Raw genomic sequence first — 11,655 nt, forward strand, 5'->3', positions numbered from 1 at the left:
CTGGCGGGCACAAGACTTACATCCATAACCTGCTTTCTTTTGTGAAAATGACCCCGGAGCCGAAAGCGCGGCGCGCGCGCTCTCGGTTCTGGGCAATGGCTGCTCGCTGAAAGCCGAGACCGGCTGATTTATGTGAGATGTCCCAATCATAAGGGATGGGGAACGTTCTTTTTTCACTCTTTGACGCGCGAGCAGGCTGTGACGCTATGAAGGCGCGGGCGCCCTTCATTGGGCGTGACGTCACGCCGGGCTCACTGGTAGGCTGCAGCAGTTTCCCGCAGGGCAGCCAATGAGCACGCGAGATGGCCTGCTCTAGGTCTGCTAGCTGCTGCACTGCGTTGACAAGGAATACAAAATTAAGGATAATTTTTTGGCTTCAGTATCTCGAGGCGATGAATCTTTCCCGTAGCGTAAGCTAAACTTACGCAATACGAGAGAACCTCTCGTAAGAGAACTAACCTCTCTTGGTGCGAAACTCAAACTGATCCTCATTGGTTCTTACACGTCAAGCAAGCATGCTTGGGCTTCCTTTTTAACACAACTGATGTGTGAGTTGATGAAAATTCATGAAAGCCTAAATTCAATCTGTTCATCTAATAAAGCGATCGAGTCTCTTCAGAAAATTTTGGACTAAACCGTTCTAATCATATGGATAAGTTTTGTGATATCTTTATGAACTTTTGAGGCATCAAACGTGTCAGTTGCGTAGCTGTCAATGGAGGGACAGCAATGTCTCAGATTTAATCAAAAAGATCTTTATTTGTGTTCCGAAGATGAACGGAAGTCTTATGAATTTGGAATGACTTGAGGGTGAGTAATTAATGAAAGAATTTTCACTTCTCTTTATAAGCACTTCCAAAGGATACACAGATGTGTGGTTAAAATTACCCCAGATATACAATAGCTGTACAAACTTTTGAGATTGCTACTCGAATCTCTGAGGTCTAAATGGGATTAAAATGCTTATCCATTAAGATGGGACAGTACCCACATTATTTGGACCGATTTGAACTGACTTACTTTTTCTGTGTCTGCTGTACAGAAGAAACAAACTTATTTGCAATTATTTTCCTGTTATCACTGTAAACCTGCTTTGAAACAATCTGTTTTGTAAAAAGCGTTATATAAATAAAGGTGACTTGACTTGACATGTTGTTTAATGAAAAAATAAATATAATAATGATGTGTTCTCTGTTTGGCTTCCAGGTTTCAACAAATGAATAAGATTTGAATTGTAACGATTTATGAGTATGCCTACTAATGATAACCCTAATTTATGTATGAAGGTTTTGATAAATAAATTAATTCTTTCTGCTTCCAGATTTCAACAATCAAACTACAATTAAATTTTTAGTGACCGCTATCACATGGGACCTTATTTCGGGAAAAAATATGTATGGTAGTCAATGGCGAGAGACAACTTATCTTTTTATTCCGTCTGAACTGTGCCCTGAATTACACATATGATGTTTGTCAATTTAAAGGTAATTATGAATATAAAACAGAAGAGTAACATTTAGTTTTATGTGAAAATCGCTCAATGAACTACATCTCTCGTCTCGCACTATGTACGTCACCAAGCTCGTACGTGAGTCTGGTACAAAACACACAGGCATGACGGCGTGACGTTACGATTATAACGGTAGACTATAGAAAAAATGAGAGACGTTAGCTTCAGTAAAGTTAGCTCCATTCATTGAGAGAAAAGGTATGACGTCACATGTGCGCCTTTTGGGTTTGTAGTCTTTGTAATTATGTATTTTCACAATCTTATACCTCAACAGTTTTACATCAAACTGTGACTTTCTTGACTTTAAAATGTATCTTTTAAATTGATAAACATCATATGTGTAATTCAGGGCACAATTCAAACGGTATCCAAATATTTGTTGTCTCTCGCCATTGAATACCATACAATATTTTTCCAAAATAAGGTCCCATGGTGGTCCACCGGAAGGGGAGGGACATAGGCTCTCTATAAAGCTGTTTTTTAATTAACAGAATCAAATCTAATCGTAATGTGGTTTTAAGAGCACTGTAGTGACCAGTAATCTGCAGCTAAAAGAGCGATTCATGCTCTTTTTACCATTCAGTAAAGCATATTGCACAAACATTGCAGTCTTACTGTATGTTTACTACCAATATAACACCAAATATAGAACATTATTCACAAGATGAAAGCCCTAATCCAAAAGAAACTGTGTGTAATGTAAACTGTTTCTGACTTTCACAATACTCTGAGCACTGGCCACTGACGTCACTGCCATCATATGAGAGGATGAGGTGCCTAACTTGATCCAAGTTTTCCAATGGTAAGAGATACAGACTATCTCATCTCCCTATAAGACAATCTCTGACTGAATGTTCGGACGAGTCGTTTGAGAATCATTGAAAAATGTGGTGATGTTCAATGTATATTATGATTTGCCTCCTAATTTCAGAACGCCCACTGGTACACACACAGGTTTCGGAATCTTTGTGGGGACTCTCCATAGACATATTGATTTACTGTACAAACTGTATGTTCTATCCCCCTACACTAAACCTACCCCTAAACCCTTCATAAAACATTTTCACATTTTCAAAAAAACATAATTTAGTATGTTTATTAATCCATTTTCCTTGTCGGTGGTCCACCTAATGTGAGCTCAGGTTCTCTTACGAGAGTATCTCTCGTACTGCGTAATATCTTACGCTATGGGGAAAACCTCTTTTCCACAAGATATTGAAGCCAAAAATTATCGTTAATTTTGAATTAAAAAACGCTGTGCGGCAACATGCAGACATAGGCAAGACGGCTCGCGCGCCTATTGGCTGCCCTGCGGCAACAGCAGCAGCCTATCGAGAGAGGCCCTGCGTGACGTGATACTCAATGGGGGCGCTTCGCTCCCATTTCGTCACCTCCCGCCAGAATGGGCGTGGCCTTGGCCTATAAATACGCTCGACAGGCTGATACAAACTGATTTTTCATCTCTTCAGCGAAGCTCACGCATCGCTGGATCCGGAGTGAGAAGCCGCGCCGTCTGACTGTAAGCCTTCTGCGGGACGAGCCTGAAGCCGCTGGCCTTCACCTCGCCGCCTTCAGCCGGCGTACCTCCTACGCTTTCCGGCGTCAATATCCTTTTACTCTGCTGAGAGTGTGTGTTCGCCGTCGCGACTCACACTCTCGCTCTCATTATCTAAAAGAGCAGCTTCTTTTTAAAGATGCTTCGTTCCTGTGGCTCGTGCCGAGCCACACTCAGCGACGGGGACCGCCATTTCATCTGCGTTTCCCGCCTGGGTAAGGATCATGCAGCTTTCGCGCTCGCTGAGCGTGCTATTGCCATGGTGACTCCGAGGACTCGCCTGGTATTTTTTCTCCGAGTCTGCACTCCCGCCCGCTGTAGTGCCGCGCAGTAAAGCGCCGTACTCAGCGGGTCTCCGAGCCTTCTCCAGCCCGTGAGAGCTCGCCGGTTCGCCCGCCAGCTTCACCAGCTTCAATCGAGTCGCTCACTGACGGACAACGGCCGCCGCGCGCCGCCGCCTCCACCATTATGACGACGAGATAGCTGCATCTGTAGAGAAGGCCAGCTCCTCTATCCTGGCATCGGACAGTGAGGATTGGGCGAGCTCTGTGGATCTCCCCCCCCCATCTGCCCGCGAGTCATCACGGAAATGGGCCAGCATCAAAACCGCGGCTAGCTTTCTTTACGTTATAAGAAAGCTACCCCGCTCCCCGTGGGGCGTGCGTCACCGGCGAAGGAAAGAGTGTGTTTTAGTACCGCCGAGGCTAGACCAATCTCCATTTCTCAAACATTTCTCAGCTCCTCTTAGTTTGAGCGGCTGAAAATGTCAATATTGCAGCAGTGAGCCTGTTGTATAACACACACGCCTGCAAACAAACGACGACACACACAGAACTGTAATGACGGTCTCTTATCTGCTCGACGCCCCCCGTGGGCGTGCGTCACCGGCGAAATGAGGAAAGAGTGTTTTAGTCCCGCCGAGGCCGGACCAATCTCCATTTCTCAAACATTTCTCAGCTCCTCTTAGTTTGAGCGGCTGAAAATTTCAATATTGCAGCAATGAACCTGTTGTATAACACGCACGCCTGCAAACAAACGCCGACTCACACAAAACTGTGACGACGCTCTTTTATCCGCTCGGGCTAATTTAAGCTTTTGTCATTTCCCCCTGTGGCTCAGTGGCGAAACCCAAAGCCTTCGCATGGGAGACCTGTGTTCGATCCCAGCTCTCACAGCAGATGAAATTTAATCTTGCCGCGGCCAGAATTACACCCAAACTTTTCCCTCGTTCAGTTCCAAGAAAATGCGACTATCCCAGTGTATTTTGCAGTAATCAAGCGGTACCCGGTACCATGCCCCGCTTGCCTGCACACAAATGCCGTTTCCACGGCGACCCAGAAAAATCATATAAGCAGTGTATTTTTTGGTATTCCGGCCTCAGCCGATGGTGTTATGAGTGTAATAAAAATGCCCACAGCCCAGTGTTCATTTCTACACACAAACACAGCCCGCCACAGTGCAGGGCTCGCACAAATGAGATCGACTCATGTCAATTGTGCATTAAATGTAGTGAATGTGCCCACAACCCAGTGCCAATAAACACTACACACTGCATGTGCCACGTTTTCTGTAAAAGAAACCAACACACATACAGTCAGCTAAGGCCCACAGTGTTTAAGTCTCACCGCGGCCATACTCCACCGAAACTTCTCGCTCGTTCAGTTCCAAACAATGTGACTGTTCCAGTGTATTTTGCAGTAAACAAGCCGGTCCCACAGCCCGCTTGCCTGCACACAAACGCCATTTTTACGGCGACCCAGATAAATCCCAAAAAGAGTGTATTTTCCGGAATTCCGGCCACGGCCGATGGTGTTGTGAGTGTTGTAAGATTGCCCACGTCTCAGTGCCCATTCCCACACACAGACACAGCCCGCCACAGTTCAGGGCTAACACAAATAAAATTTACTTATGTCGATTGTGCAAAAAATGTAGTGAAGGTGCCCGCGACACAGTGCCCACAAACACTACACAATGCGTGTCCCACGGTTTCTGTGAAAACGAAACCAACACACATTCAGTCAGCACAAGCCGACGGTGTTCTCAGTGCAGTGAGTGTGCCTGCTGTCCCGCGCTCACATTCCCGCACAGACACGCTCAACCCCAGGGGGGTTCTCGCTCTCTCTCCACAATCTGTCATAGAGAAATCGAGCGTGACCAGGCTGCCCGCCATGATCGGCGCACCCCCCGTCTCGCCCACTGTAAACACTGTTTATGTCTCAGCACAACGAAGCTCTGCGGCCGCCGCTATGCCGCAGCCAGAGTCCGGATTTCATTCTACCTCTAGCTATTCACGCAGATGCATGGGCAAAGCTTCCCGGGGTATCAGAATGGGTGTTGAACACTATAAAAAGAAGCTATTCACTACAGGCATTAATGCTTCATTACACGGCGCAAGTCGAAACCACGGTAAACAACGAAGTATCTCATCTACTTCGAGCCGAAATAGCGAACCTACTGAGCAAAGGGGCCATAGAACCTTTATCTCAGAGCGAAGGGGGGCTATACAGCAGATATTTTCAGGTACCGAAAAAAGACGGGGGTCTCAGACCCATTCCAGATCTACGGCAGCTGAACAGAGCGCTTGTGAAGCGCCAGTTCAGAATGCTGACAACCAGGATAATCCTTGCGCAAGATCGCCAGGGAGACTGGTTTGTCAATAGATCTGAATGACGCCTATTTCCAAATACAAATAGCGTCACGTCACAGGCAATTCTTGAGATTCGCCTTCGAGGGCCAGGCATATCAATACACAGTCCTGCTGTTCGGCCTGTCCCTAGCAACCCGTACATTTACAAAGTGCATGGACGCGGCTCTCGCACCCCTGAACCTTCAGGGCATGCGAGTCTTGAACTACTTGGACGATCGGTTGATTCTAGCTCGATCACACTCAGAGCTCATAGAACACAGAACCACATTACTCGAGCATCTTGAGAATCTGGGTCTCACAGTCAATTCGGGCGAAAAGTTCGCTGTTTCCCAGCCAGAAAATTTCTTTTCTGGGAACAGTGCTGGACTCGCTGTCTATGACAGCACGTCCGTCGCCGGAGTGCGGACTGGACATTCAGCGCGCCGTGAAATCCTTCCACCGCGGCTCTATAGTCAAAAGGTTTCAGAAAATGCTGGGCCTCATGGCCTCAGCATCTTCGGTACTTCAGCTGGGCCTGCTTCGCATGCGCCCACTGCAGTTATGGCTGAAAGCGCGAGTTCCACCCCGGGCATGGACCTCTGGTCTGTTTCGCCTCAAGGTCGACATGGAATGCGTTTCGGCTCTGGAACCTTGGAAAATAGCCGACTGGTATCAGTCAGGCGTGAGTTTGGGGACTCCCTCGAGTGTGAAGGTGGTGTCCACGGACGCCTCCATCTCGGGATGGGGAGCGCTGCTCAAGGGCAGACCGTTCTTTGGGCAGTGGTCAAAACGGGAGAAGCTTCTACACATAAACTGTCTAGAACTGTTGGCAGTCGACAACGCGCTACGGCGCTTTTGTCCCCAGTTAAAATGCCACCACGTCTTGGTCCGGTCGGACAACATGTCAGTGGTGGCATACATAAATCGCCAGGGCGGCGTCAGGTCCCGAAACCTTTACAGGCTGACGAAACGCCTCCTGGTCTGGGCTCAGCACAACCTGCTTTCACTGAAAGCAGCGCATGTGCCTGGTCGCCTGAATCTGGGACCAGACAGTCTGTCCAGAAACAATGTCCCAGCAGGGGAATGGTCGCTGCACCCGCAGACGATCCAACTGCTGTGGGAGACATTCGGCAGAGCGCAAGTGGACCTGTTCGCGTCCCAAGAGAATGCTCACTGTCCGAACTTTTTCTCCAAAAGCAGGGATGCGCTGACCCACGTATGGCCCCGCTGCCCCCTCAATGCTTTTCCCCCCGTCTCGCTACTGCCTCAAGTGCTGGAACGAATCAGGGAAAACGGATGCCCAGTGCTGCTCGTGGCTCCGCTCTGGACGAACCAGATTTGGTTCCCAGTCCTAATGCGGCTGACCAGCACTCCCCCGTGGCCTATACCGGTGAGGAGAGACCTCCTCTTTCAGGCAAAGGCCTTGATTTGGCATCCTCGCCCGGAATTATGGTCCCTACATGCATGGGCCATCAACGGGTACCCGCTAACCTCCCGGAGGGAGTGTTAAACACGATCACGCAGGCTAGAGCCCCGTCTACTAGACGGCTCTATTCCTCGAAATGGTCAGTGTTCTCTGCCTGGTGTCAAGCTCAGGGCTTTTCACCCGTAGACTGCGGGGTCACGGAAGTGCTCTCCTTCCTTCAGGAGCTGTTGGATAAGCTCTCAGTATTTATGGAGTTTTGGCCTAATGACTCAAAAGTCATACTCAAACCAAGGCACGGGTACGTGCCCAAAACCCTCAACACACCGTTCAGGGCCCAGGTTATTTCCCTGTGCGCCCTCCCGGTTCATGATGAGGAGGAGGATGCGAGTCTCCTTTGCTCTGTCAGGGCACTGAGAGCTTATGTATCCCGCTCGTCTGTCTTCAGACAGACCGAGCAGCTCTTTGTTTTGTTCGGCGGACGCTCCAAGGGACTGGCCGCATCAAAACAGAGCCTATCCAGATGGATAGTCAATGCCATAGCGCTGGCTTACACTTCTAAGGGCCTGCAGTGTCCTTTGGGTGTCAGAGCGCACTCCACGAGAGGCGTGGCCTCGTCGTGGGCGTGGTCTAGCGGGATTTCCTTGCAGAATATCTGTATCTCGCCGTCTACATTTATAAGGTTTTATAACCTAGAGGTTCCCGCCTTACAGGCCAAGCTACTGTCGGTCTACAATTCAGTACTATCTGCCCTGCTGCGCCGGCGCAGAATGCTTAGTTTTGCTGTGCATCGCTCACTGATCGATAGAACAGTTCCATGGGTGTTGAATAACCCGTACTTATACCCAGTTCAGGCTGAACACGTTCACCCTGTCTGCGTGAAACACTGTTAACATAACTAGCTCCTGTGGGATGCTATTTCATGGGGAATGATGCTTGTAGCCAGTGGCGGTTTTACATTGAATTACACCCTGGGCGAGACCACCTTCGAGCGTATACCTTCGAATAAATAAAACACAAAAAATGATCCGCAAACAGTCAAATTTTATTATAAAAACATAAGATAAAGAGAAAATTATATTTCTCAATTGCACAAATCCTTCATTACATCCAACACTGTCAAAAGACAATGGAGACAATTCTGCACAAACTATGACAGTGTAAGTTATCAGAACTTAAATATAGGCTACACTATAAATGTGCCAAAAATATATATACAATCAGATATATAAAAATATATCTGAATAATATGCAATATATAAAATATAGAATAAATATTCTATAGCACAAATACTTTATCACACAAATGTGAAAACACACTAAAGAGAATGTAATTATTACACTATTGCACTAAGACATATTGGCTGTCATCATGAGGCCATTACTGTGTCATGAATATTTTTCTTGACCTCCACTACAGAGGTACAAATGGAATTTGTCATTAAAATGTCATTGTACCACTGTAGTTGAGGTCAAGAAAAGTATACATGACTTGAAACTACCTAGAGATTTGAAAATTCCATTGGCTAATTACAGGCCCTAACGTTAACCCAACTGATGGAAATAAATAATAACTGAACTTGTAACAGTTTTGTTACAAAGCACAATATTATGGTGAAATTAGATCTCGTGTTTGTTGACTTATTATTGTTGTATAAGCATAACAAGCATCATAGCAAAAAGTCTAAGAAACATAAGAGACGAGTTACCCACAATTAACATTAGCCCTTCATTTATGACAACATGGTTACCGTAATCATACCACAGAGAGAACAGTTGCATACCTTTATCTTTTGCTCGTTTCTCCTCTTCTTCTTTTCTTATTTTTTTCTAAATTGTGCACCTGATGGCTTTGACCTTTTCCTGTCCATCTCTGTTTATTTGGCACTCGGCAATCAACAGATTTCCCATCCCCCACCCCCCGCCCCCAACACTGTCACCCACATCACGAGTCACCGTCATGACCAGAAGTCAATTTAAACCACTAAACCAATTCACCTTGGTGAGGTGACCCACATAATCGTTTTGTATTACTTATTTTTATTAGCCATTTCACACAATTCAGAGAAAAACAAAAATTTGCACGAACTATGGGCCTGCATTTATAATATTAAAAATGAAATGTGCGTTATTTTGGAAGAAAGTCGAGGTGGTTTGACTGACTTTAGCCCACTAATTCCATTCGAGTATTGCTGATACAGTGCTCCTGCTACGCGCTGCCGCGCCGCCTCTGCGTGCGGTGTGTGAATGCTATAAATCCAGTGGTTCTCAACTACAGTCCTCGGGGCCCACTGCTCTGCACATTTTTTTATGTCTCCTTATTTAACACACCTGATTCAGATCACCAGCTCGTTAGGGGAGACTCCTTGAACTGACCTGAGTGTTTCAGATAAGAGAGAAATACAAAATGTCAGGCAAATCAGCCGGTCTCGGCTTTCAGGGAGCAGCCATTGCCCAGAACCGAGAGCGCGCGCGTCAAAAAAAATGACAAAAGACTGTTCCCCATCCCTTATGATTGGGACATCTCACATAAATCAGCCGGTTTCGGCTTTTCAGCGAGCAGCCATTGCCCAGAACCGAGAGCGCACGCACCGCGCTTTCGGCTCCGATTCAGTTTCACAAGCCCGCAAATGGCGGCGGTCTGAACCCGGAGGCCATTCGCCCCCTAGCGGCTCACATAGCTGCGTGGGAAACTATCCCAGGGTTTTCAGAATGGGTGTTGAGCACAATAAAGCAGGGCTATACACTTCAATTCATTCGCCGTCCCCCGCGCTTTCAAGCCCGGACCGCGACGATAGTGAATGTGGAAGTAGCACACCTACTTCACGCAGAAATAGCAAAGCTGCTGTGCAAAGGGGCTATAGAAAAGGTACCGCCTTCTCTGAGCGAGTCAGGCTTTTACAGCCGATATTTTCTCGTACCCAAGAAGGACGGAGCCTTCAGACCTATCCTAGATCTGAGACTTTTGAACTAAGTGCTTGCGAAAAGACCGTTCAAAATGCTTACGACCAGGAAAATCCTCGCGCACGTTCGCCCGAGGGACTGGTTTATTTCTCTAGATCTGAATAATGCCTATTTTCAGATTCAGATAGTACCCCGTCACAGGCAATTTTTGAGATTCGCCTTCGACGGTCAGGTATATCATTACACCGTCCTGCCGTTCGGCCTGTCCCTGGCACCCCGTACATTTACAAAGTGCATGGACGCGGCGCTCACCCCCCTGAGAAGTCAGGGGCTGCGAATAATGAACTATCTGGACGATTGGCTGATATTGGCACAGTCAGAGACAGAACTGCTATCTCACAGAACAGTGCTTCTCAGTCATCTGGAAAGCTTGGGTCTCACGGTCAACTGGACCAAGAGCTCATTACTGCCCAGCCAGTCAATTTTCTTTTTAGGAATAGCACTGGACTCGGTGACCATGACGGCTCGTTTATCGACACAGCGCGCACGCCGTGTTCGCCACCTAGCCGCATCTTTCCAGAAGGGCAGCTTTCTCCCTTTGAAAACATTTCAAAGCATGTTGGGCTGTATGGCATCAGCTGCAGCGGTGCTCCAGCTGGGCCTACTGCGCATGCGCCCGCTCCAACGCTGGTTGAATGCTCGCGTGTCTCGCCGGGTGTCTGGCGGCCAGAAAATCAGAGTGACTCAGGCCTGCATAGCAGCTCTGCAGCCCTGGTTAGTGGCCGACTGGTACCAGCAGGGAGTAATGATGGGAACCATCTCTTATCGTAAAGTCATCTCGACAGACGAGTCCAACTCGGGTTGGGGCGCACTGTTCGAGGGCAGACCGGCCTTTGGCCAGTGGTCAGACCAGGAGAAGGGTTTTCACATAAACTGTCTGGAAATGATAGCGGTCGAGAACGCGCTGAAGTGCTTCCTCCCGTTCATACAGGACCAGCATGTTCTTGTCCGCTCGGACAACATGTCTGTGGTATCCTATGTAAACCGTCAGGGCGGTGTCAGATCCAGAAATCTCTGCAATCTGACGGAACGTCTCCTTATTTGGTCTCAGATGCACCTGCGCTCGCTGAGGGCGGCGCATGTGCCTGGCCATTTGAACGACGGCCCAGACAAACTGTCCAGGGACAATGTTCCCCCAGGGGAATGGTCCCCGCACCCCAAACGGTCCAGAAACCGTGGCGCCTATTCGGCAGAGCGGAAGTCGACCTATTTGCGTCAAAAGACAACGCTCAATGCCCGACCGTCTGTTCGAAGGACGAGGACGCGCTGGCCCAGGTTTGGCCCAGCCTCCCGCTATATGCTTTCCCTCCGGTCTCTCTGTTGCCACAGGTGATCAAGAGAATCAGGGAAACGCGCCACTCGGTGCTCCTCATAGCCCCGCGTAGGGAGAATCAGATTTGGTTCCCGTAACTAGCAGTGCTGTCACATACAGCTCCGTGGCCGAATCCGGTGAGGGCAGATCTCCTCTCTCAGGCTCGCGGCACGATCTGGCATCCCAATCCAGAGCGCTGGTCTCTGCATGCATGGTTGATCAACGGGTACTCGTTGCCCTGCTAGAAGGAGTGATGAACACGATC

The sequence above is a fragment of the Siphateles boraxobius genome, unplaced genomic scaffold (assembly GCF_051911475.1).
Source record: "Siphateles boraxobius isolate OS27281-9 unplaced genomic scaffold, OSU_SipBor_1 5, whole genome shotgun sequence".
Classification (NCBI taxonomy): Eukaryota; Metazoa; Chordata; class Actinopteri; order Cypriniformes; family Leuciscidae; genus Siphateles; species Siphateles boraxobius.